Raw genomic sequence first — 27,834 nt, 5'->3', positions numbered from 1 at the left:
AGAATCAGAATTGCTCAGGTTGGAAAAGACCTCCAAAATCATCAAGTCCAGCCTCAACTTAATCAGACTACCCTACCTCATACAACCCAAACCATGAGGGATTCAGACCCAGCATCACACATAACATTCTGTTTGTATGTATTTGTTGACACTTGCTCATGGAAGGCCAGGAGGCTTGACAGTACAGCCATATGATTTCCAAATGCACAATGGTCTGTCCAGAAAATTAGAAATGGGGAACACAGCCACCCTGGGAAGAAGACCTATAAACAAAATTTCAAATATGAAGAAACGCTGCATCATGATGTGACATCTAGACACACAAGACGTTTCAAACAAGATTAATAAGCCATTGCCAGATATGCATCACCACTCCATACACAGAGACAAATTTTATCATCAGACGATTACCATTACCCTGCAAGACATTGAAACTGGGAAAAAATGGTTCATACATACTACAGCTATGTGCACCAACTATGAAATCAAACCGCTGGCCACACAATATCACTGCCAACCCCCCTGTGGTCTACATTCAAATCCAGCCACATTCAAATGCAGCCACTCACCATCCTTGTTCTGCATTCACTGCCTTTTCTTGCACCACGCAGACATTCAACATGAAGCAGTCGGTCAGCTGCTAGCAAGAGCATGTCATTCAGTTACAGTTGAAGAAAACATTAGCATGTCCAAGTCCTTTTCCTGACTGCTGGAAACAAGTAAGGTCGTCCAGGGCAATGAGAGCTCCCTCCCACACTGTCCACTAGTTTAAGCTTTGACAGTAAACAAGGCAAAACTGAGAAGTGAAGCAATTACTTACCAATCTTCAGATCGTGCTGTGCAGTCACGACAAATGTCATTCAACATGAAGCTAAAGTGATGGACCCACAAAATGGCACTTACCTTCCAATTGCCTTCTAGCAATGTCTGCTCCATTCCTATGCAGTCAGAATTCAAACAACCCTCTTTCCTATACATTTTCTTCATACTTGGCATCCCCAAGCAATTCCCAAATAATATGCCTATGATTCTCTTCAATATTTGTTGATAACAAACACCTTCAAAGACCAGTAGCCCAGCCCATTTCCCTACAATATGCAAAAAGACCATGACAGGGGTTGGCACAAGAACATCTTTTCCATCAACGTATCATCATGCACAGAAGTTGGAAAGAGTTTAAACATAAAGCAGAAATCATATATAAGGTCATTAACCTTTTGTTTCAAGACCAATGCACCTGAGACACCCAGCACATGTGCTACTGGGAAGTCAATGAGCCCTGCCAACAATGCAACGTGTAAGGTGGCAGTCAAAGCAAACTCATGGTTGGAAGCACACAGAAAGAAAGAAAACAGAAGTTGAAGTCTCTACCTGTGGGACTATTTTAGAAGTTAAGACTACCGAAAAAATATAAGACATCATCTTTAACCTCCTGCTTCCTTTTACCTCATATAATCTTGTCTACAGCTTGAGACCTTGTCAATGGAAGAATTTCCTGTAGTACAACACTCTCATTTTGAAGCATAATAACACTGGCCAGAAATGGAAAACTGAACCACATCCATCCAGGCAGTATAGGCTGGAAGACATGAAAATCACAGTGAAGGAAATCACAGGGATAGAGGATAATAGAGATGAATAAACAAGAATTCACACTGGGATTATATGGCATTCTAGCTCTAAAGAGCTGTTCCACAAACAACTTTGGTGAACAATTCATTTCCAGGCAAATAACGTTGCCTCTTAAGACCGGGAAATAAGGATTATGCTGTTACCACCACAGAGCATTGAACCAGCTATGAAGTCAAACCATACACTTGTCTAAACCACACTAACTAACTACTACGTAGACTCAACACCAGCCTCTCACCTTCTTCTCTCAATATTCAGACTTCACTTGCATCATCAACTGGAACCGCATTGAGCACTAAGCTGATCATGAACAACACTTCATTCAGCAGTGTTTTACAGAAACCTAAGAATATGAAATTATTCCCATTGACAGCTTTAATCATTCAAGACATGTACGGAAAGATCTCCAACACTGGGTATTTATAACTGATATTCCAGTCTTGAAAGGGCTATCAATTACACTGTGATCCATTTTTAGCTTTCAAAAAGAAACAAAGCAATAATGTTGCATCTAACAAAGTGATAAACAGCATTGATGCTGTAGACACATCACTCTTGCATCTGCCCAAACATCATGTAACTAAACATTAAAGTGATAAAATCCCAACGTGGCAGATGCCATAAGAAGTGTTAGCAAAGATACGCCCAGATCTATTCATAGGAGGTCATCACGACATTGACAAAAGGCTGAGAAACAGCAAAACACATGCCCTACTTTCATCAAAAGCCATTCACACAAGGCGCCCACAAAAGCAGTAGTTAAACACTACAGGCTGCAGATTGTGACTGATTCTGATTACAGGCAAATAGCTAATGGCAAATGATGATTTGGCCCTACGATTCATCAAGCACATTGATCAAACACACTGCTACCAACGGGAAGTGAATGTAGATACAGAATTCGAAATAATGATGAAAAGGTACTCGGCAGACAGTGAACAAAACACTAGCTACGCATATTCGGGAGGTCAGGATCAAAGGTCAGTGCAATCTGGGGAGGTCAGAAGTAAAGATGTGTTCAATTTAGTAATAGAAAGAGAAGACTTCGTTCTGCCAACAGCCACACAACCAACGGGTGACTGGAGCGGGGAGGGGAAACGTGATATCAGGGAATGTCAAATCCCAAGGGACAGGCGAACGGCGAGCGAGGGACCGGGGAGCCGCCGCGGTCGCAGCACTCACCGTGAGGGCGTCGGGCTCGGCGGCGCGGTGCGCGGCAGCGTCTTCCCCGCGCAGCGGCGCGGCCTCGTCGGGCGGCGGCCGGGCGGGGAGCGTGTCGCAGCAGCTGCCGCCCGCGCAGCGCGGCTGGCTCTTGCGCGAGTCGGCGGTGAGCGACACGTCGTGCGAGTAGGAGCGCAGGAAGGCGCGGACGCCGTCGATGCCCACGAAGTGCGAGGCCGGCACGCCGCGCCAGGCGCCCACGGCCGAAGGCGCCGGAGGTGGCCGTGAGAGGCGCCAGCGGCGCAGGCGCAGCGCCAGCAGCAGCAGCAGCAAGGCGACGAAGAGGCACGACACGGCCGCCACGGCCAGCACCAGCCAGCGCGTCAGGCTGCCGGCGGGCTCGGCCGGCGCCGCCGCGCTGCCCAGCTCCGACAGCAGCTCGGCCACGCTCTCGGCCAGCACCACCGTCAGCGTGGCCGTGGCCGACAGCGCCGGCCGGCCCCGGTCCTTCACCACCACCACCAGGCTGTGCCGCGCCGCGTCGCGGGCCAGCGGCGAGCGCGCCGTGCGCACCTCGCCGCTGTGCAGCCCCACGCGGAACAGCCCCGGCTCCGTCGCCTTGGCCAGCTCGTACGACAGCCACGCGTTCTGCCCCGCGTCCGCGTCCACCGCCACCACCTTGGCCACCAGCGCGCCGGGCTCCGCCGAGCGCGGCGCCAGCTCCACGCCCGCCCAGCTCCACGCGCCCGCGACGGACCCCGAGCCTGGACCCGGACCCAAACCCGAACCCGGACCCAAACCCGGTGCCGCCGCCGGCGGGTACAGCACCTGCGGCGCGTTGTCGTTCTCGTCCGCGATCAGCAGCCGCACCGACACGTTGCTGCTGAGCGGCGGCGCGCCGCCGTCCTCCGCCCGCACCCACAGCTCCACCTCGCGCACCTCCTCGTAGTCGAACGAGCGCAGCGCGTACAGCGCGCCCGTCTCCGCCTGCACCGACACGTAGGACGACAGCGGCGCGCCCCGCAGCCGCCCCTCCCGCAGCCGGTAGCGCACGCGCGCGTTCTGCCCCCAGTCCGCGTCCCACGCGCGCACCGTCAGCACCAGCGCGCCCTCGGCGTTGTTCTCCGCCAGCCGGGCGCTGTAGCGCGCCTCCGCGAACACCGGCGCGTTGTCGTTCACGTCCAGCACCCGCAGCGCCAGCACCGCGCCGCTCCGCAGCGCCGGCGACCCGCCGTCCGCCGCCCGCACCGTCACGTTGTACTCCGACGCCCGCTCGCGGTCCAGCTCCCGCGCCGTCACCACGCTGTAGTAGTCGTCCAGCGCCCGCTCCAGGCGGAACGGGACGCTCTCGCCCAGGCTGCACCGCACCTCCCCGTTCGCGCCCGAGTCGCGGTCCTGCACGTGCAGCAGGGCCACCACCGTCCCCGGCGCCGCGTCCTCCGAGATCTCGCTCAGCGCCGACCGCACCGAAATCTCGGGCGCGTTGTCGTTCACGTCCGTCACCGAGATCGACACCTTCGCTGTGTCCGATAGGCCACCGCCGTCGTGAGCCTGAATGAAAATCTCGTAAGTGTCTCCTTCCTCGTAATCCAGGTTCGTCACCAGCCTGATCGCTCCTGTGTCAGGTTCCAGGTGGAAGATTTCCAGTGCCATTTCTGTAGCAATCTTTATCGAATATTTCACGTCTCCATTGGTTCCGTCGTCGGGATCGGTGGCGGTGACGCTGAGCAGCGTGGAGCCCACGGGCACGTCCTCGGGCACTCGCACCGTGTACACCGCCTGGCTGAACGCGGGCGCGTTGTCGTTGGCGTCCAGCACAGCCACGCGGATGCGCGCCGTGCCCGTCCGCGCCGGCTCGCCGCCGTCGCTCGCCCTCAGCAGCAGCTCGTGAAACGCCGCCTCCTCCCGGTCCAGCGCCTTGGCCAGCACCAGCTCGGGACGCTTCTCGCCGTCGGCTCCCGCCTGCACCGACAGCGAGAAGTGCTCGTCGCCGCTCAGCGCGTAGCTCTGCAGGGAATTCACACCCACGTCCGGGTCGTGAGCTGTAAACAGAAGAAACCTCGATCCCCGTACTGTCGTCTCGCTCATTCTCAGATCCATTTCTGCCTCTCGAAAGCTGGGCGCATTGTCGTTAATGTCCGTGATTTCTACTTCGATTGCATAAACCTTCATCTCGCCCTCCACGATCAGCTCACAGCGCAGCACGCATTTCTCCTGCAGCCGGCACAGCTGCTCCCTGTCGATCCTCTCGGCCGTCACCAAGTGGCCGCTGCTCGCATGCAGAGCGAAATACTGCGCCCTGCCTTGGGACACCACTCGGGCGCCGCGGGCGCCCAGCGCCGCCAGCTCCAGCGTCAGGTCCTTGGCCACGTCGCCCACGAACGAGCCCTTGGGCAGCTCCTCGGGCACCGAGTAGCGCAGCTGCCCCCACGCCGCCTCCCACGCCGCCACCAACACGCAGCACAGCAGCGCCCGCTGCCTCCGGCCCCAGCGCCCTTCTCTCGCCAAGCACATCTCCCGCACGGCCCCGCCGACACCGCACCACCGCCGACACCTCACGATCGCCGCTGCCGCGCCGCTCCCACTCCCACTCCCACTTCTTCTGACACTTCACTTTCCGCTTCTTTTCCGGCCCTGGCTCCTCGGCGTCCGACTGCTCCCGCCGCCCCTCCGCCTCGCTGCAGCACCGCTCCTCTCCGCGGGGCCTCTCGCAGTCCGCCCGGACGCCGACACAGAGAGAGCGAGCGAGCCGGGCCGCAGCGGGCGGGGCTGCCTGCAGCGCTCGGCTCCTTCCTCTCCTCCGCGGTGAACAGCGGCGCCCGCAGCCAACGCCCGGCACTGCACGCACGACTCCACCGACTGCCGCCGCTGCCTCAGCCGCGGGAACCGTCGCCACCGCACATCCACCGCACGCTGCAATTTCGTAATATTCTCTTGCATTCCTTTTTGTCCGATCGTTCTAAACGCGATTGAGACGCCATTGGTCTTGTTCATGGTCGTCACTGCATACAGCGGCAGTTTTCGTTTCAGTCCATTATTTCTTACTTAGGCCAAGGTGTGTCTTTTTGATTTATTCCATCTCTTCACAGTTCTGAATCTATACCCGTTTTTGCACGAGGAGTGTCTCCCTTCAGGCGTCCACAGATTCTTCTTGCTATAGCTAATGTTCCGATGTTCTCCACATATCTTTAATAACATGAGTACTGCATACATTCGTGATCTCTGTTATTTCCAGGACAATTGCCTTCAGAAACCCACCACACCTTTCCCATCTCACACAGGAAAGGGATTTCATGTACCGGGCTCATACCAGAAAGTGGTGTTCCCAAACCAATTGATTCCTCCGTGTCTTGGTGCAGGAGCCAGCAGCTCTCCTCAGCTCTCCCCATAAATGCTGCAATTGGCCATAAGCTCTCCACATCAGTTTGTAATATGTTCCCGAGTAGCCAGCACGCCACAGGTAAACCAGAGGTGATGGGCATATTCGATGCTTGATGAATTTCTGCTACCACTTGATTGAACAATGGGTAGGAGAGCACGGTTGTGTTCTCCAAAAACACTTTTCCTGCAAGGCAGTAGCTTGGCTCTACATGGTATTTCTGCATCTATATGTATAGAAACAAACATCCAGCTGACTGTTCAAGCTGCATCTTCATTTGCTTTTTGTTAGCAAATCTCTCATTGGAGGGGACAGAACAACTACTTCTTTTTTCAAAGCCATCATGATCGTGGATTTGGAAATGTGGTAATCTTGGGCGTCTTATTTCTAACACGTAACAAGGAGAATCTATACTTTTAATTCCAACTCTAAATACTTCTGAGTATTATCTAATTTTTGCAGAATCAGCTTCTGCACCACGAACTCCATTCACTTATGGTTTCTGTCGTTGTTTCATTGTCAACAGCATACAAAAAGCTGTTCCCCTGTATCCATAACATGCTGCAATGGGAACCTCTCATGCACATTAACCAGTGCATCATGAATATGAGTTCCCAATCCGTGTAGTTCCTCCTTCTTAGGCTTAGACATGGAGCCAGCAGTTCTCCTGAGCCCTCTGAGATGGCAGGCCCTGTGCCTCCAGTTCTCCAAGAAATGAGAACAACCCACAAGAGGCGGACACGGACATTGCACACAAGTCTGCTCCACCTCCCCATGCAACTGGCATGCCACAGGGCATTGAGAGTTCAAGGATGTATGCAATGCTTAAAACCTTTTACTACCTCCTGATTGCAACAGTGGGTAGAGGAGCATGGCTGTGTTCTCCAAAACTCCTTCCTCCAAACCAGTAGCTCAGTCATTTCAAATGTTTCCAATTCTAATTATAAAGCAACAGCTGGTCCTGCTGCGCTGCTGTAGTGTATAGTTTCACTGACACAATTTTTGCCTTAAAATGAGCATTTTGAAGTCAATGAAAACTGGAGTTGAATCTTCATGTCATGATTTTACATCCAGATGTACTGGTTGGTGGCTCACACAAAGAAAATAGACATTCATGATCACCATAATGTTGAAAGAAAGGGACCTGGTGACATAGACACTAACCTTGACCCAATACTAGCAATCAAATCTCGGTAAAGCCAGATACACTGCTGACCCATCAATCCTCCTGATTCAAGGAAAAACTTCATGCTCTTGTACTGCCTGTGATCCCTATGTCTGTGTTGCAAGAACAATAATCTCTAGCCTTTGAAAACATAAGATACGTACAAGTGAGCATCTACACAAGAGTGACAGAGAAATAATTTCTGCCATTATTTGTCTGGGCCATCTGCAGTCACCAGATCTCTCTTGTATGTTTGCACTTGAAAACTCTGGCCTTGCTTTCTTTCACCTCAATTTCTATCAAGATATCTACCCATAGATTGGAAGAAAACGCTATGGCACTTGGTGTGAAGAAAGCCTTGTCCCATCAAAGACATGTATCCAGATATACATGCAGGTGAAATTTGACAGCAATATACAGAACCTGGTAAGTCCCTACATCAGTGTTTGCAGGGATCATCTTCCCCCACGATACTCTTATGCTCTTCTTTGCCTTCAGCATCACAGAAATCAGTGCATCCATCTGCATTCTATCTCTTTCACTTCTCAGGCCTGTTCTACATATGCAGTTTTAACCTATCACCTGATACTACGGGAACCAACGCTGACTCTAAGGACAAAGACACCAGGACTGTAGCAGAAAGAGTTGCAGGCATCGCCACCAGATGTGAAAGGAAATCCAGACAAGAAAATTTGCTTTCAAGAGGCCAGACAGAGCCTCCTTAACACAACAATTTTTCAAACTCTAAGCCAAGCTCTCACACACTGCACTCTGAAGTCTCCGGCTCTGTCAGCACCATGGACAGCATCCACTTTCCTACTATTGAGGCAGGCAGTGCCAGGAGCATTTCATTCACTGACACTGTTTTGAAAGAGAAATATACACAAGTTTTATCGTTGACAGCTCTACACATTCGAAGTATGGAAACGACTCCCTCATTTCCACAATTCTAATGGACATTCCAATCCTCTAAGGTTTACATTGGCAGCAGAGACATAAAAAAGGAACAGAGCAAAGAGCTACCTGCACATCTCTGCCATTCCACACCACCTCTGGCTCTTCTGAAATACCCAGTTGATGGCACAAGAACATATAACAGTACTGAAAAGAAAATAAATGCAACAGTATTTTTGCTACTTTTTCCAAATCAACATATGTACATGGACATAAGACCCAGAAATGCTAGCACCGCATGGAAGCATTCAAAGAGAAATGTGGCTGAGAAACTCCAGAAGGAATAATGGTCTTCTCCATGGACACTAAAATTAAATCTCACAACATCTGGAATCGTTTTTAAGGTGCAGGTAAGGCCCTAAACTCTTCCACTAAATTACACAGTAGAGGATTTTATTTTAGGAAAAATTCACCACTTCTCAGAAAGTTTCCAACTCTCCTGCTCATCTCCTCTGAATACGAAGCTTTAAATGAAAAAGAGTTAATACAAGAACTTATACAAATTATTTTAAGAAGCCATAGAAACATGCAATTGCTCAGGGCAGAAGAGACCTTCAAAATCATCAAACCCAACCTCAAAGTAACCGGACTACCCTAACTCTAACAACGCAAACCATGAGGGATTCAGTCTCAGTTTTGTCACACTAAACAATCTGTCCTCATGTGTTTGTTGTGACTTGCTCAAGGAACGTCAGGATTTTCTGCAAAACAGCTCTATCATTTCCAAATGCATATGCTCTGCCCAGAAAACAGGAAACGTGGATCATAGCCTCCCTGGGAACAAAGCCCTATAAACAGAATTACAGCTATTAAGAAACTCTCCATCACAACATCACATCTAGATACATGAAAGGGTTCACACAACATTCATAAGCCATTAGAGATAGGCATTATCATTCAATATACAGAGACAAATTTTGTCATCAGATGCTTACCATTACCATGCAATATGTTGAAACCGGGATAAAATAGTGCATATATAATACAGGTCTTGACAGCAACAATGAAGTCAAACACAACACACAACAACACAGCTGACCCAACTGCTGCTCACATTCAAATCCAGCCACTCACCATCCTTGTTGCATTCACAACCTTTTCTTGCACCATGGATTTATCCAACTTTAAGCAACATTTTGGCTCCTAGCAAGAGCATGTAATTCGGTGACAGTTCAAGGAAACTTAAGCATATCCAAGTCCTTTTCCTGACTGCTCTACGCATACAATGGAAAAAAAAAAAAAAAAAAAAAAAAGTAAAATTGGCAACTGAAAAAATTACCTACCATTCTTCAGATCTTGTTCTACAATTTTGGCAAATGCTATTCAACATGAAGGTAAAACGGTGGACCCACAAAATGACTCTTACCATACTAATTAGACTCCAGCAAACTCTGCTGCATTCCTATATGGTCACAGGTGAAACAACTCTCTCTCCTCCAGCACCTCTTCAGAAAGAGCATCTTCACACCATTCCCAAATAATACTCATAGGATTGTCTTCAGTATGTTTTCATAACAAACAGCTTCAAAGGAACTGCCCATTTCTCTACCATGTGTACAAATCCCAGCCCATTTCTCTACTATGTGTACAAAGACCATGTCAGGGAAGGATACAAGGCCTTTTTTTCTAGGTTCAACACCAGACTCTCACTCTCGGTTCTCAACATTCAACAGACTTTGCTGTCATGATAAATCATAATAGCATTTGGCACTAACTTGATAATGAACAGTAACATTTGACTCGGTGACAATTTACAGAAACCTAAGTATATTAAATTCTATTTCCAGTCTGACAGCTTTAAAAATTCAAGACAGGTATGGAAACTGATCCCCCACTGGACATTCAACAATGACATTCCAGTCCTCAATAGATTACCAACTACACTGAGATCAGTCTTTATGAACTGAAAAGAAACAAGGGAAAAACACTGAATGTACTAAAGTGATGAACAGCATTGTCACTGTAGAGACATTGCTCTTGGATCTGCCCAAAAATGATGCAACTAGATATTAAAGTGATAAAACCCTAACGTGGCTGATGCCAAAGAAAGTGTTAGCAAAGATACACCGAGATCTATTGATATGAAGTCATATCAGAATTGATAAAGCTGAGAAACAGCAAAACACAACCCAAGATTTCCGTACAAGCCAATTACACACAATATCTAAAGCATTAGGTAAACACAAACAGCTGTAGAAATTCTGATTGACTGTGAAAAAAGGCAAATTGAATGCCAAAGGAGGATTTGCACATTCAATTCAGTATACACTGATGATCAAACACATTGCTAGAAGTGAGAAGTGTATACTAATACTGAATTCCAAATAAAAATGAAGTCTTTCTTTCAAGCAGAGAAAGAAAAAATCTCTGGATGTATTACTGATGGCAGGACCAAAAGCCTGTGCATATTGGGGACGTCAGTAGTATAATACTCTTGAATTTATGAATAGGAGGAGAAGATTCGTAGTGCCAATAGCCAAACAGCCAACGAAAGCCTGGAGCGGGGAGGGGAAACGTGATATCAGGCAATTTCAAATCTCAAGGGACAGGCGAACGGCGAGCGAGGGAGGGAGTCAGGAGGCGCCGCGGTCGCAGCACTCACCGTGAGGGTGTCGGGCTCATCAGCGCGGTGCGCGGTAGCGTCTTCCCCGCGCAGCGGCGCGGCCTCGTCGGGCGGCGGCCGGGCCGGGAGCGTGTCGCAGCAGCTGCCGCCCGCGCAGCGCGCCTGGCTCTTGCGCGAGTCGGCGGTGAGCGACACGTCGTGCGAGTAGGAGCGCAGGAAGGCGCGGACGCCGTCGATGCCCACGAAGTGCGAGGCCGGCACGCCGCGCCAGGCGCCCACGGCCGAAGGCGCCGGAGGCGGCCGTGAGAGGCGCCAGCGGCGCAGGCGCAGCGCCAGCAGCAGCAGCAGCAAGGCGACGAAGAGGCACGACACGGCCGCCACGGCCAGCACCAGCCAGCGCGTCAGGCTGCCGGCGGGCTCGGCCGGCGCCGCCGCGCTGCCCAGCTCCGACAGCAGCTCGGCCACGCTCTCGGCCAGCACCACCGTCAGCGTGGCCGTGGCCGACAGCGCCGGCCGGCCCCGGTCCTTCACCACCACCACCAGGCTGTGCCGCGCCGCGTCGCGGGCCAGCGGCGAGCGCGCCGTGCGCACCTCGCCGCTGTGCAGCCCCACGCGGAACAGCCCCGGCTCCGTCGCCTTGGCCAGCTCGTACGACAGCCACGCGTTCTGCCCCGCGTCCGCGTCCACCGCCACCACCTTGGCCACCAGCGCGCCGGGCTCCGCCGAGCGCGGCGCCAGCTCCACGCCCGCCCAGCTCCACGCGCCCGCGACGGACCCCGAGCCCGGACCCAAACCCGAACCCGGACCCGGCGCCGCCGCCGGCGGGTACAGCACCTGCGGCGCGTTGTCGTTCTCGTCCGCGATCAGCAGCCGCACCGACACGTTGCTGCTGAGCGGCGGCGCGCCGCCGTCCTCCGCCCGCACCCACAGCTCCACCTCGCGCACCTCCTCGTAGTCGAACGAGCGCAGCGCGTACAGCGCGCCCGTCTCCGCCTGCACCGACACGTAGGACGACAGCGGCGCGCCCCGCAGCCGCCCCTCCCGCAGCCGGTAGCGCACGCGCGCGTTCTGCCCCCAGTCCGCGTCCCACGCGCGCACCGTCAGCACCAGCGCGCCCTCGGCGTTGTTCTCCGCCAGCCGGGCGCTGTAGCGCGCCTCCGCGAACACCGGCGCGTTGTCGTTCACGTCCAGCACCCGCAGCGCCAGCACCGCGCCGCTCCGCAGCGCCGGCGACCCGCCGTCCGCCGCCCGCACCGTCACGTTGTACTCCGACGCCCGCTCGCGGTCCAGCTCCCGCGCCGTCACCACGCTGTAGTAGTCGTCCAGCGCCCGCTCCAGGCGGAACGGGACGCTCTCGCCCAGGCTGCACCGCACCTCCCCGTTCGCGCCCGAGTCGCGGTCCTGCACGTGCAGCAGGGCCACCACCGTCCCCGGCGCCGCGTCCTCCGAGATCTCGCTCAGCGCCGACCGCACCGAAATCTCGGGCGCGTTGTCGTTCACGTCCGTCACCGAGATCGACACCTTCGCCGTGTCGAAAAGGCCACCGCCGTCACGTGCCTGTAACTCCAATTCATACGAGTTCCATTCCTCGAAATCAAGATTCCTCACCAGCTTGATCGCTCCAGTATCTTGCTCCAGATGGAATATCTTCGAGGCTTTCTGAGTAATTTTATTCAGCGAATACTTCACGTCTCCGTTGGTTCCGTCGTCAGGGTCGGTGGCGGTGACGCTGAGCAGCGTGGAGCCCACGGGCACGTCCTCGGGCACTCGCACCGTGTACACCGCCTGGCTGAACGCGGGCGCATTGTCGTTGGCGTCCAGCACAGCCACGCGGATGCGCGCCGTGCCCGTCCGCGCCGGCTCGCCGCCGTCGCTCGCCCTCAGCAGCAGCTCGTGAAACGCCGCCTCCTCCCGGTCCAGCGCCTTGGCCAGCACCAGCTCGGGACGCTTCTCGCCGTTGGCTCCCGCCTGCACCGACAGCGAGAAGTGCTCGTCGCCGCTCAGCGCGTACCTCTGCAGGGAATTCACACCCACGTCCGGGTCGTGAGCCTCGGGCACAAGTAATCGTGACCCCGGTGCTGTCACCTCATTCATTTTCAGTTCAATTTCTCCCTCTCGGAAGCTGGGCGCATTGTCGTTAATATCCGTGATTTCCACTTCGATTGCATAAACCTTCATCTCGCCCTCCACGATCAGCTCACAGCGCAGCACGCATTCGGATTCGCTCTCGCACAGCTGCTCCCTGTCGATCCTCTCGGCCGTCACCAAGTGGCCGCTGCTCGCATGCAGAGCGAAATACTGCGCCCTGCCTTGGGACACCACTCGAGCGCCGCGGGCGCCCAGCGCCGCCAACTCCAACGCCAGGTCCTTGGCCACGTCGCCCACGAACGAGCCCTTGGGCAGCTCCTCGGGCACCGAGTAGCGCAGCTGCCCCCACGCCGCCTCCCACGCCGCCACCAACACGCAGCACAGCAGCGCCCGCTGCCTCCGGCCCCAGCGCCCTTCTCTCGCCAAGCGCATCTCCCGCACGGCCCCGCCGCCACCTTACGGTCGCCGCTTCCGCGCCGCTCCCACTCCGAGCTCTGCTGCCTCTTCTCTCTTTCCGCTTCTTCTCCGGATCCGTCTCGGCGTCCGCTGCCGACCTCTCCCGCCGCCCCTCCGCCTCGCTGCAGCACCGCTCCGCTCCGCGGGGACACTCGCAGCCCGCCCGGACGCCGACACAGAGACAGAGCGAGCGAGCGAGCCGGGCCGCAGCGGGCGGGGCTGCCTGCAGCGCTCGGCTCCTTCCTCTCCTCCGCGGTGAACAGCGGCGCCCGCAGCCAACGCCCGGCACTGCACGCACGGCTCCACCGACCGCCGCCGCTGCCTCTGCCGCGGGAACTGCCACCTCAGCACTTCGCTAACAGTCTTGTGCTTTCCTTTTCACCCGGTCCTTCTCGACTGGGTTGAGACGACATAGGTCTTGTTCACACTGCTCGCTGCCTACAGCAGCAGAGATTTCCTCTTCATCCAGCTATTTTTTAGGCTATGGTGAATCTTTGTGGTATATTCCATCTCTTTACACATCTCAGTCTTATCCCCTTTTTGCACAAGGGCACTCCTCCTTCCGATGTCCAGAGATTCTTCTTCAGTCACTCACGAATGTAATATTCCTAAGTTTTCCTTGTGTCTTTTATTATCTCAGTACTGCATACATTCCTGATGTCTTTTGTTTCCATTTCAACTAGCTTTACGAAACCGTCACACTTTCTCCATCTTACACAGGGAAGGGATTTCATGTGTTGTGCTTATAGCAGAGTTCAACAGAAAGTGGAGCTCCCAAACCATACCATTCCTCCCTGTCACGGTGCAGGAGCCAGCAGCTCTCCTCTGCCCACCCCATCAATTCTGCGATTGGCCACAAGTTCTCCACATCAGTTTGTAACTTCTTCTCGACTAGCCAGCGTGCCACAGGTAGATCAGAGGTGATGGGCATATTCAACGCTTGCTGATTTTCTGCTACCGCTTGATTGAACAATGCGTAGAGTATTGCTGTGTTCTCCAGTAACCTTTCCCTGCAAGCCGATAGCTTGGCTCTACATGGTATTTCTTCTTCTACATGAAGTGAAACAAACTGGGGGCACTGCTGCAGGGTAAAACTGACTTGACACAACTCTGTTTTAAGAAGCCCTTTTCCAAAGCACTTGGAAGTCACTGGCAGTTCAAGCTGCATCTTCATTGGTCCTCGGTTGAGGGGACAAAACAATTATTTCTTTCTTCAAGGCCATCCTGATAAAGGACATGGAAAGGTGATCAACTTGATCCGTTATTTCTAACACACAGAAAGCAGGATCGTTATTTTTAATTCCAGTTCTAAATACTTCTGAGCATTATCTAATTTTTGCAGAAGCACCCTGTACATCATGTACTCCATAGATTATTCTTACAATCGTTCTCCAATTATTTTTTGGGTTCTCCAGCACTGCAATATCAACTTGTTGCTACATTCACTGGTGATTTCTCTTGTTCTTCCAGTGTCAACGGTCTACAATAAACTGTTACAATAAACTGTATCCATGATACATCATAAAGGGTATGTGCCATGCTTACTTTCCAGTGCATCATGCAGATGAGTTCCCAATCCATGTACTTTCCCATTGTTGGGTTAGACAAGGAGCCAGGGGTTCCCCTGAGCCCACTGAGAAGGCAGACTGTGCCATTTCAAGTGTTTTCAATTCTAATTATCAAGAAACACCTTGTAAGGGACACTGCTGCAGTGTGCAGTTTCACTGACACATCTTTGCCTTAAAGTGAGCACCTGAAGTCAATGAAAACTCTAGTTGCATCTTTGTACATCATGATTTTACATTCAGTGGTACTGGTTGAAGGCTCGTACAAACAGGACTGTCCGTCTTCAATGCCATGACATCGAATGAAAGGGATCTAGTGATATAGGCACTAACCTGGGCACAGTATTAGCAAGTAAAACTTGGTACAGGCAAATGCACTGCTGACCCATCAGCCATTCTATTTCAAGGATTGCCTGTGATCTCTATGTCTGTGTTGCAAGAATAATCTCTAGCCTTTGGTAAACTAAAACATGTACAAGTCAGCATCTACACCAAAGTGATAGAGAAATAATTTCTGTCATTCCTTGTGTGGGCAGTCTGCACCTGTCAGTTCCCTCTGGAATGTCTACATGCTTGGAGATTGGAACAGTAGAAAACTCTGGCCTTCCTTTCAGTTCACTTCAATTTCTAACAAGATACCTACTCATAAACTGGAAGAAAAAAACGTGGCACTGGGTTTGAAGGAAACCAAGACCCATCAGAGACATGCAGCCAGGTGTACATGTAGGTGTAATATGACAGTACTATATGGTGTCTGGTATGGCCCTAGGTCAATGTTTTCAGGGAACATCTTTCCCCACAAAACTCTTCCTCTCTTCTTTGCCTTCAGCATCACAGAAGCCAGTACCTCCAGCTGCATTCAGTCGCTGTCACTTTTCAGGCCCACTCTACGTACGCAGCCTTTGACAAGTACATGAATCTGGGGGAACCAATGCTGTCTCTAGGGCTAAAGAAACCATGATCGTAGCAGAAATAGTTGCAGGCATTGATACCAGATGTGAAAGGAAATCCAGACAAGAAAGTCTGCTTTCAAGAGGCCAGACGGAGCCTTCTTAACAATTTTCCAAACTCTAAGCCAACTTGCTACACACAGCACTCTGAAGTCTCCGGCTCTGTCAGCACCAAGGACAGTATCCAGATTCCTACTGTTATGTCACACAACACCAGGAGCATTTCATTCACTGACATTGTTTTGGAAGAGAAATATACACTAGTTTTATCGATGACAGCTGTACATAGTCAACGTATGGAAACGACTCCCTCATTTCCATAATTGTAACGGACATTCCAATCTTCTAAGGTATACTTTGGCAGCAGAGACATAAAAAAGGAACAGAACAAAGAGCTACCCGCACATCTCTGGCATTCTACACTACCTCTGACTCCCCCAAAATACCCAGCTAGTGACACAATGTGAACAGATAACACATTACTGAAAAGAAAATAAATACAATACTATTTTTTGCTGCCTTTTCCAATTCAACGTATCTACACGGACATAAGTCCAAGAAATGCTTTCAACAGTCAAGCAGCACATAGAAGCATTCAAAGAGAAATACGGCTGAGGAATTCCTGAAGAAGATACAATGGTCATCCCTGTGGACACTAAAATTCAACCCCACAACATCTGGAATCCAATCAGTTTCGAAGCTGCAAATAGGGCCCTAAACTCTTCCCGTAAACTACAAGATGGAGGATTTCACTTTAGGAAAAACTCACCACTTCTCAGAATGCTTCCAACTCTTCTGCTCATTTCTCACGTCTATGAAGAAGAGTTAATAGGAGAACTACTTCAAATTGTTTCAGGAAAACATAGAATCAGAATTGCTCAGGTTGGAAAAGACCTCCAAAATCATCAAGTCCAGCCTCAACTTAATCAGACTACCCTACCTCATACAACCCAAACCATGAGGGATTCAGACCCAGCATCACACATAACATTCTGTTTGTATGTATTTGTTGACACTTGCTCAAGGAAGGCCAGGAGGCTTGACAGTACAGCCATATGATTTCCAAATGCACAATGGTCTGTCCAGAAAATTAGAAATGGGGAACACAGCCACCCTGGGAAGAAGACCTATAAACAAAATTTCAACTATGAAGAAACGCTGCATCATGATGTGACATCTGGACACACAAGATGTTTCAAACAAGATTAATAAGCCATTGCCAGATATGCATCACCATTCCATACACAGAGACAAATTTTATCATCAGACGATTACCATTACCCTGCAAGACATTGAAACTGGGAAAAAATGGTTCATACATACTACAGCTATTCGCACCAACTATGATATCAAACCGCTGGCCACACAGTATCACAGCCAGCTCCCCTGTGGTCTACATTCAAATCCAGCCACATTCAAATGCAGCCACTCAGCATCCTTGTTCTGCATTCACTGCCTTTTCTTGCACCACGCAGACATTCAACATGAAGCAGTCGGTCAGCTGCTAGCAAGAGCATGTCATTCAGTTACAGTTGAAGAAAACATTAGCATGTCCAAGTCCTTTTCCTGACTGGTGGAAACAAGTAAGGCCATCCAGGGCAATGAGAGCTCCCTCCCACACTGTCCACTACTTTAAGCTTTGACAGTAAACAAGGCAAAACTGAGAAGTGAAGCAATTACTTACCAATCTTCAGATCGTGCTGTGCAGTCACGGCAAATGTCATTCAACATGAAGCTAAAGTGATGGACCCACAAAATGGCACTTACCTTCCAATTGCCTTCTAGCAATGTCTGCTCCATTCCTATGCAGTCAGAATTCAAACAACCCTCTTTCCTCCACATTTTCTTCATACTTGGCATCCCCAAGCAATTCCCAAATAATATGCCTATGATTCTCTTCAATATTTGTTGATAACAAACACCTTCAAAGACCAGTAGCCCAGCCCATTTCCCTACAATAAGCAAAAAGACCATGACAGGGGTTGGCACAAGAACATCTATTCCATCAACGTATCATCATGCACAGAAGTTGGAAAGAGTTTAAACATAAAGCAGAAATCATATATAAGGTCATTAACCTTTTGTTTCAAGACCAACGCACCTGAGACACCCAGCACATGTGCGACTGGGAAGTCAAACAACCCTGCCAACAAAGCAAAGTGTAAGGTGGCAGTCAAAGCAAACTCATGGTTGGAAGCACACAGAAAGAAAGAAAACAGAAGTTGAAGTCTCTTCCGGTGGGACTATTTTAGAAGTTAAGACTACCGAGAAACTATAAGACATCATCTTTAACCTCCTGCTTCCTTTTACCTCATATAATCTTGTCTACAGCTTGAGACCTTGTCAATGGAAGAATTTCCTGTACTACAACACTCTCATATTGCAACATAACAACATTGGCCAGAAATGTAAAACATGAACCACATCCATCCAGGTAGTATAGGCCGGAAGACATGAAAATCACAGTGAAGGAAATCACAGGGATAGACAATAATAGAGATGAATAAACAAGAATTCACACTGGGATTATATGGCATTCTAGCTCTATAGAGATGCTCCATAAACAACTTCGGTGAACATTTCCAGGGAAATATCGATGCCTCTAAAGACCGGGAAATGAGAATTATACTGTTACCACCACAGACCATTGAACCAGCTATGAATTCAAACCATACACTTGTCTAAACCACACTAACTAACTACTACTTAGATTCAACACCAGCCTCTCACCTTCTTCTCTCAATATTCAGACTTCACTTGCATCATCAACTGTAACAGCATTGAGCACTAAGTTGATCATGAACAGCACTTCATTCAGCAGTGTTTTACAGAAACCTAAGACTATGAAATTATTCCTATTGACAGCTTCAATCATTCAAGACATCTCCAACACTGGGTATTTATAACTGATATTCCAGTCTTGAAAGGGCTATCAATTACACTGTGATCCGTCTTTAGCATTCAAAAAGAAACAAAGCATTAATGTTGCATCTACCAAAGTGATAAACAGCATTGACGCTGTAGACACATCACTCTTGCATCTGCCCAAACATCATGTAACTAAACATTAAAGTGATAAAATCCCAACATGGCAGATGCCATAAGAAGTATTGGCAAAGATACGCCCAGATCTATTCATAGGAGGTCATCAGGACATTGACAAAAGGCTGAGAAACAGCAAAACACATGCCTTGCTTTCATCATAAGCCATTCACGCAAGGCAACACAAATGGAGCAGTTAAACACTACAGGCTGCAGAGATAGCAATTAATTGTGATTACAGGCAAATAGCCAATGGCAAATGATGATTTGGCCATACGATTCATCAAGCACATTGATCAAACACACTGCTACCAATGGGAAGCCCATATAGATAGATAATTCGAAATAATAACAAGGTACTGGACAGACAGTGAAGAAAACGCTGGCTATGCATATTCGGGAGGTCAGGATCAAAGGTCAGTGCAATCTGGGGACATCAGAAGTAAAGATGTGTTCAATTTAAATATAGAAAGAGAAGACTTTGAACTGCCAGCAGCCACACAACCAACGACTGACTGGAGCGGGGAAGGGAAAAGTGATATCAGGCAATGTCAAATCCCAAGGGACAGGCGAGCGAGGGACCGGGGAGGCGCCGCGGTCGCAGCACTCACCGTGAGGGCGTCGGGTTCGGCGGCGCGGGGCGCGGCAGCGTCTTCCCCGCGCAGCGGCGCGGCCTCGTCGGGCGGCGGCCGGGCCGGGAGCGTGTCGCAGCAGCTGCCGCCCGCGCAGCGCGGCTGGCTCTTGCGCGAGTCGGCGGTGAGCGACACGTCGTGCGAGTAGGAGCGCAGGAAGGCGCGGACGCCGTCGATGCCCACGAAGTGCGAGGCCGGCACGCCGCGCCAGGCGCCCACGGCCGAAGGCGCCGGAGGCGGCCGTGAGAGGCGCCAGCGGCGCAGGCGCAGCGCCAGCAGCAGCAGCAGCAAGGCGACGAAGAGGCACGACACGGCCGCCACGGCCAGCACCAGCCAGCGCGTCAGGCTGCCGGCGGGCTCGGCCGGCGCCGCCGCGCTGCCCAGCTCCGACAGCAGCTCGGCCACGCTCTCGGCCAGCACCACCGTCAGCGTGGCCGTGGCCGACAGCGCCGGCCGGCCCCGGTCCTTCACCACCACCACCAGGCTGTGCCGCGCCGCGTCGCGGGCCAGCGGCGAGCGCGCCGTGCGCACCTCGCCGCTGTGCAGCCCCACGCGGAACAGCCCCGGCTCCGTCGCCTTGGCCAGCTCGTACGACAGCCACGCGTTCTGCCCCGCGTCCGCGTCCACCGCCACCACCTTGGCCACCAGCGCGCCGGGCTCCGCCGAGCGCGGCGCCAGCTCCACGCCCGCCCAGCTCCACGCGCCCGCGACGGACCCCGAGCCCGGACCCGAACCCGAACCCGGCGCCGTCGCCGGAGGGTACAGCACCTGCGGCGCGTTGTCGTTCTCGTCCGCGATCAGCAGCCGCACCGACACGTTGCTGCTGAGCGGCGGCGCGCCGCCGTCCTCCGCCCGCACCCACAGCTCCACCTCGCGCACCTCCTCGTAGTCGAACGAGCGCAGCGCGTACAGCGCGCCCGTCTCCGCCTGCACCGACACGTAGGACGACAGCGGCGCGCCCCGCAGCCGCCCCTCCCGCAGCCGGTAGCGCACGCGCGCGTTCTGCCCCCAGTCCGCGTCCCACGCGCGCACCGTCAGCACCAGCGCGCCCTCGGCGTTGTTCTCCGCCAGCCGGGCGCTGTAGCGCGCCTCCGCGAACACCGGCGCGTTGTCGTTCACGTCCAGCACCCGCAGCGCCAGCACCGCGCCGCTCCGCAGCGCCGGCGACCCGCCGTCCGCCGCCCGCACCGTCACGTTGTACTCCGACGCCCGCTCGCGGTCCAGCTCCCGCGCCGTCACCACGCTGTAGTAGTCGTCCAGCGCCCGCTCCAGGCGGAACGGGACGCTCTCGCCCAGGCTGCACCGCACCTCCCCGTTCGCGCCCGAGTCGCGGTCCTGCACGTGCAGCAGGGCCACCACCGTCCCCGGCGCCGCGTCCTCCGAGATCTCGCTCAGCGCCGACCGCACCGAAATCTCGGGCGCGTTGTCGTTCACGTCCGTCACCGAGATCGACACCTTCGCCGTGTCGAAAAGTTCCCCTCCGTCCCGAGCCTGTACTTCGAGTTCATAAGACTGGTCTTCCTCGAAGTCCACGTTCTTCACCAACTTAATCGCCCCCGTGTTACTGTCAAGATAGAAAATCTTCAAAGCTTTTTCAGTAACTTTATTTAGTGAATACTTCACGTCGCCGTTGGTTCCGTCGTCGGGATCGGTGGCGGTGACGCTGAGCAGCGTGGAGCCCACGGGCACGTCCTCGGGCACTCGCACCGTGTACACCGCCTGGCTGAACGCGGGCGCGTTGTCGTTGGCGTCCAGCACAGCCACGCGGATGCGCGCCGTGCCCGTCCGCGCCGGCTCGCCGCCGTCGCTCGCCCTCAGCAGCAGCTCGTGAAACGCCGCCTCCTCCCGGTCCAGCGCCTTGGCCAGCACCAGCTCGGGACGCTTCTCGCCGTCGGCTCCCGCCTGCACCGACAGCGAGAAGTGCTCGTCGCCGCTCAGCGTGTAGCTCTGCAGGGAATTCACACCCACGTCCGGGTCGTGAGCGACGCGTAATGGAAACCGGGACCCAAGGGTTATCGTCTCGCCTATTCTCAACTCCACTTGTTCATCACGAAATCTGGGTGCGTTGTCATTAATGTCCGTGATTTCCACTTCGATTGCATAAACCTTCATCTCGCCCTCCACGATCAGCTCACAGCGCAGCACGCATTGTTGTTTGCTCTCACACAGCTGCTCCCTGTCGATCCTCTCGGCCGTCACCAAGTGGCCGCTGCTCGCATGCAGAGCGAAATACTGCGCCCTGCCTTGGGACACCACTCGGGCGCCGCTGGCGCCCAGCGCCGCCAGCTCCAGCGCCAGGTCCTTGGCCACGTCGCCCACGAACGAGCCCTTGGGCAGCTCCTCGGGCACCGAGTAGCGCAGATGCCCCCACGCCGCCTTCCACGCCGCCACCAACACGCAGCACAGCAGCGCCCGCTGCCTCCGGCCCCAGCGCCCTTCTCTAGCCAAGCACATCTCCCGCACGGCCCCGCCGTCACCGCACCACCGCCGCCACCTCACGATCGCCGCTTCCGCGCCGCTCCCACTCCGAGCTCTGCTGCCTCTTCTCTCTTTCCGCTTCTTCTCCGGCTCCGTATCGGCGTCCGCTGCCGACCTCTCCCGCCGCCCCTCCGCCTCGCTGCAGCACCGCTCCGCTCCGCGGGGCCGCTCGCAGCCCGCCCGGACGCCGACACAGAGACAGAGCGAGCGAGCGAGCGAGCCGGGCCGCAGCGGGCGGGGCTGCCTGCAGCGCTCGGCTCCTTCCTCTCCTCCGCGGTGAACAGCGGCGCCCGCAGCCAACGCCCGGCACTGCACGCACGGCTCCACCGACCGCCGCCGCTGCCTCTGCCGCAGGAACCGTCGCCACCGCACCACCGCCGCACGCCGCACTTTCTCTGCAAATTCGTTAATATGGTGAGCATTTAGTTTTTTTGCAGTCATTCTCTTGCAGGTCACCATGTATTCCCTTCTGTTCTCCATGGTGTTCGTGATCTGAAAGATAGCATAGGTCTCTTCTGGGTATCTCTTTTTTCTTGTGTTTTGGATGTGTTGTCCTCTTGCATCGCATTTCTATGTCATTCTCATTACTCATATCGCATTTTTGCATACGTACCTTCTGCATTACCATTGCAGTGATTGGTCTTTCTGTCCTTTCTGAATTACATTTTCCTTTGTATTCTCCGTACAGTAGTTAGTATTCTGCATGTGCTTAGAACTTGGTCTTTTCATTTCCATATTGGTTTTCTACATGATGCTGTTTCCCGAGGTCCACGCTACTCAGGATACAGATCCTCGTTCATATGTCCAATTTCCACAGTAAGAGAAGATCCAAACCGAACATTTCTCTCTACCAAGGGTCTCCAATTAATCAGCAGCTTTCCTCAGCACTCTGAACTGTCTGTGCACCGAAACCACATTCTTTCCACAGATTATGGAAGCCGATGGTATTTGCCTGCATTTCGTTCCGTTGTATGCTGCTCTTCTTGGAAAATGAAAGTTAATGCTTCCTCTTCTTCAGAGCATTACCGCAGACAATACTGTTGTGTATTCGTTATTTCCAACTCATGAGAAAATAAACTGGAAACTAACTGTATCCTTCGTGAAGTATAATCCATTTTAGTTTCACCTGTAACTACGTATTGCAGAAGCACAATCTGTACCACGTTTATCACAGTTTTTCTTGAGCATTTCCCTATCTTTCAAATGAGCACTTCTGATGAAATGCTTCATCTCGTTGTAAATTCACAATGTTGTTATGATATCTCACTTGGCAAATGGAATTTTCCACTCACACACTGCAGGGATCCAAGTTCCAATATCATATTTCCCCTTCTCAGGGAGCCTTGATCAGCCAGTAGCTGCCCACATCCTCCTCAAACTCCTGCCGTGGAGAACACCATTCTAGACTGTCTCCACCGAGCAGTTCCTACCATACAAGCATTAGGTGGTTAAGGTTTTTCATAGGTAACAAATACACTGGAGACTTCTCCAGTATCACTGGAAAATATGTCATAGGTAAAACTTATTTCTGAAGAAGAAACTCAGGTTGCATGGCATGTCCACAATGTGCCCAATGGATAACTGAACCAAGCAAGGAAATAAGCATCTAGGCCAAAGTGAAGCAGAAATCAGTTCTGCCATTCCTCTGGACAGTCTTAACTGATTGTTTTTCCCTCACTGTAGTTGCAGACCTGGTGCACAGAACGATTGAAGATCCCGATATTGCTCTCTGTTCACCTACATTTCAAACAAGATACCGACTTACACACCAGCAGAAACCACCATGGAATTTGGTAGGAAGGCAAAAGAGACCGATGGTAGCCATGCATGCAGTTGTACGATAAGGTCACTCTCTTGGGTCTATTACAGCTCTAGCTTTGCATTTGCAGGGGACATCTCCCACCGCACCACTCTTCTGCTCCTCTTCCTTTTTGTCTTCATAAATGTCATTCCTGCTCGATGCACCCTTTCACTTCCCAGACCTCATCTGTGTCTCCAGCTTTTGCCATATATACTTTTGATTCTCAGGAAAGCATCATTGCTTCTAAGGATAGGATAATCAAGAACATAGCAGAAATAGAGCACTCTTGGCACCAGCAATAAAACATACCGCTGTCCAACCAAGGGCACGTTAACATACCAACTTCCTTTGCTATAAACTGCGTTTTCTTCTCCGCACTCCACAATCACGCACAGTATCAGCACCGTGGACAGTGTTCGCATTCCTACGGTTCCCTCTCGCAGTGGCAAGCACATTCCATTCACTGACATTTAACTGATGGGGAAATACATCAAAGCCTTAGCATTGACAGCTGTGAACGTTCAAGGTCTGTATTGAAACCACTCCCTCATTCCCACAAATCTAAAATCTTTCACTCTTTTAACGTTTACATTTACAGCAGACATAAAAACGGGACAGAACATAGAAGTGCCAACACACCCACAGTCTCCCACACCATCTGTAACTCTCTTCAAATACCCAGATAGTGGCTTATGTGAACAACAGATACAAAATAAAATAAATCAAATATTTATTATATATAAACAACCACCACCAACAACAAACCCTTTCTACATAGACAAAAGTCTTCTAGGTGTAGATACAGTCCCTCAAGTAGGAAAGAAAGCAGTCTAGAGGAACACACCAGGAAGGTATCACAGTCCACAGCGTTTGTCCACAGAGCATGGCGAATTTGCTGAGGACCTAACCTGCAAGGAGTGCCTCAATGGCATCCTCTGTTCTACCTGTGGATGACATCTTTAGAAAAAGTCATCAGTTTCACAAAGTATCTTGCTATGCATCCACCTCACCTTGAATGAATACAAAACTTTAAATGTAGAAGTGCCAACATAAGAATCTTTCCCAATTATTTCAGGGAATTTTGAGGGATTCCGTTTCAGTTTCCTTAGATGGGAACTTCTGAACTCTGATGGCTGAGACCTTGACAAAGGAGGAAGGGGATCTTGCGATACAATCATGTCATTTCCAAGTGCAAAATCCCTATCCAGAAATGGGAAACACAAACCACAAAAACACTGGGAACAAATCCCTTGAAAAGGGGGATTTTAAAGCTAAGAAGACACTCTATGTTACGTTATAGCTCAATATGGATGGATTAACAGAGTTTCACACAAGAAATATAGTACGTTACAGCTATTCATCATCACTCTACACGCACAGTTATTTGAAAATATTTGATCATTAGAAGACTACCATTCAAAACAGTGTAAATGAGGTAAAAATGTGCAGAGATGCTGAAGGCCTTGGCACCAACTATGAAATCAATCCACTGTCCAAACAATGTCACTGCTGAAGCAACTCGCTTTCCACATTCAAATCCAAGACACTCATCATTGTTTAGGGACTCCAACAATACCATCCAAATTTTACCCATATGTCAGCCACTGGTGAGAGCGTTTCACTCAGTGACACTTCAAGGAAACTTAAGTATATGCAAGTACTCCTCCCCTGAGGCCCGGTTCAATCTTGATAACAAACAAGGCCAAGTAGTGAAAAGTACAGAAGGGAAGAACATCACTATCCCTCAGCAGACATCACTCTTCCATTGCATCAAGTACTATTCAAAAGGAAATCCATGTGATAAACCCACAAGAGGGATGCTGTCACTACATTTGTCTGCTAGAAAAGACTTCTCCACACTTGAAAGTTTGGCATTCAAACATTTCTCCTTCCTGCACGAGCTCTTCATCTACACCATCCCCCAATCATTGTCAAATACACTTTCTACCACTGCCTTTAATATTTGTTGATAACAAACAGCATCAAAGCATCAGTTACAAACACATTTTCTACAATGTCCCGTCCGCAGCATGGTCATCCTTCAACAGATCATTGAGCAGAAGGGTTGAGAAAAGTTTAAATGGGAAGCAGGATTTATACATGGAATAATTCATGTTCCATTTTAAGACAGTCTCACTCTAGACATCAAGCATGAGCCCAGACAGGAAGATGTCTGAACATGAAAGAGCAGAAAGTTTCAGGTGTCTGTCAAAGCAGGCTCATTATTGGAAGCGTGCAGAAATAACAGAACCAAAGGTTTAAGCTCCTTCTCATGGGCTTTTGTTGGCATGTTAAAGCTTCTGAGAAATGGTACGTCACACACTTTCACCTTCTGCTTCCTTTCTCCTCAAACACAATTTTCTACCTTTGGGTGATTGAGATGTTGTCAAAGGAAGGAAGGAAGGAAGGATGCCCTCCAGTACAATATCCAAAACCACTCTCCAGCATGTCAACAACCAGATGTCAATCTTCTTCCTGTAGGAAGAATTAACAAAAACTTGAAGTCTGGATCCCGCATTTCCCAAATACAAAAGCACTGTCCAGAAATGGGAAAAACATCGGTCAAGAAAATAAAGTCATGACTATCTAAAGATGCCTATGAAGAAACACCATAACACCACAAGGAGATAGGAAAGGATAAATGAGGTTACCCACAAGAACGATAAAAAATTCTAATAATGAGGAATTATTCTATGCAAAGGAACTCTGCCTACAACTTTATTCTCTCTGCTTACAAGGACAGGGATACCACGGTGATAACGTAAATGGCACTGACCTTGGCACCCCATAAGAAACTGTGCCACTGCCCTGCCAAAACTACACTGATAGGTATATAAACATATTGACATCTAAAAAAATTCAAGCTATGTACGGACAGTACACCTCCAAGTCCTACAACTGTAAAATTCTTCTCCGCTTTGAGGGCTATCAGCCATATGAAACTCCCAGCATTAGTTCTTGTAAACAAATATCAACAACATGAAACATAATGAAGTGAAATGAGTGAAATCACTCACTCACTGGATAAGGAATTGGCTGGGTGGTCACATTGGCCCATGTGGAGACCGTTGTTGAGCAGCATTCCTCGGGGACTGAGGCTGGGACTGCTGTTATTTCACATCTTTGCAGATGACATGGACAGAGAGATTGAGTGAAACCTCAGCTGGTTTACAGATGACACCAAGCTGAGTGGTGCAGCTGATGTGCTAGAGGGAAGGGATGCCATCCAGAGGGATCCGGAAAAGCTTGAGAGTGAGCCCATGCCAACCTCATGAAGTTCAACAAGGTTAAGTGTGAGGTGCTTTGTCTGGGTTGGGGCAAACCCAAGCGCAGATGAATGTTGGGTGGAGAAAGGCCTGAGGGCAGCCCAGAAGAGAAGGATTTGCGAGTGTCAGTTAATGAAAGATGCAACATGAACCTTGCAGCCCAGAAGGTCAACAACATCCTGGGTTGTATCAAGAGAAGAGTGACCAGTAGGTTGAGGGAGGTGATTCTGCCCCCCTACTCTGCCCTACTGAGACCCCACCTGGAGTACTGCATCCAGTTCTGCATTCCCCAATGCAAGAAGGACACAGAGGTATTGGAGCAGGTCCAGAAGAGGGCCAGAGAGAGCTAGAACATCTTCCCTGTGAGGACAGGCTGAGAGAGCCGGGGCTCTTTGGCCTGGATAACAGAAGGCCCTGGGGGGACTCCATAGTGGCCTTCCTATACCTGCAGGTGAAGCTGGGGTGGGACTTATAAAAGGACGTGTAGAGAAAGGACAAGGGGAAATGGCTTTAAACTCAAGTCAGTATGTTGAGACTAGACAGATATGAGGAAGAAATTATTTACTGGGAGGGCAGTAAGACACCAGAACAGGTAGCCCTGAAAGGTTGTGGATGTTACCTCCCTGGAGACATTCAAGGCCAGGCTAGATGGGGCTGTGAGCCTGGTCAAGAGGAAGGCATCCCTACCTGTAGCAAGGGGAT

General features: G+C 51.2%; 3 pseudogenes; all 3 read right to left on the bottom strand.

The window, feature by feature from the left end:
• Window positions 1–1,034: 1,034 nt before the first annotated feature.
• On the bottom strand, window positions 1,035–7,057 carry LOC149915868 (protocadherin gamma-A2 pseudogene; annotated as a pseudogene).
• A 38-nt stretch (window positions 7,058–7,095) lies between these two features.
• Window positions 7,096–15,531, bottom strand: LOC149915867 (protocadherin gamma-A2 pseudogene; annotated as a pseudogene).
• A 2,280-nt stretch (window positions 15,532–17,811) lies between these two features.
• On the bottom strand, window positions 17,812–23,475 carry LOC149915866 (protocadherin gamma-A5 pseudogene; annotated as a pseudogene).
• Window positions 23,476–27,834: the final 4,359 nt, after the last annotated feature.

The sequence above is a fragment of the Phasianus colchicus genome, chromosome 15, assembly GCF_987193195.1.
Source record: "Phasianus colchicus chromosome 15, bPhaCol1.hap1.1, whole genome shotgun sequence".
Classification (NCBI taxonomy): Eukaryota; Metazoa; Chordata; class Aves; order Galliformes; family Phasianidae; genus Phasianus; species Phasianus colchicus.
Note: the sequence above shows the minus strand (reverse complement) of the source record. Positions and strands in the feature narration are given on the sequence as shown.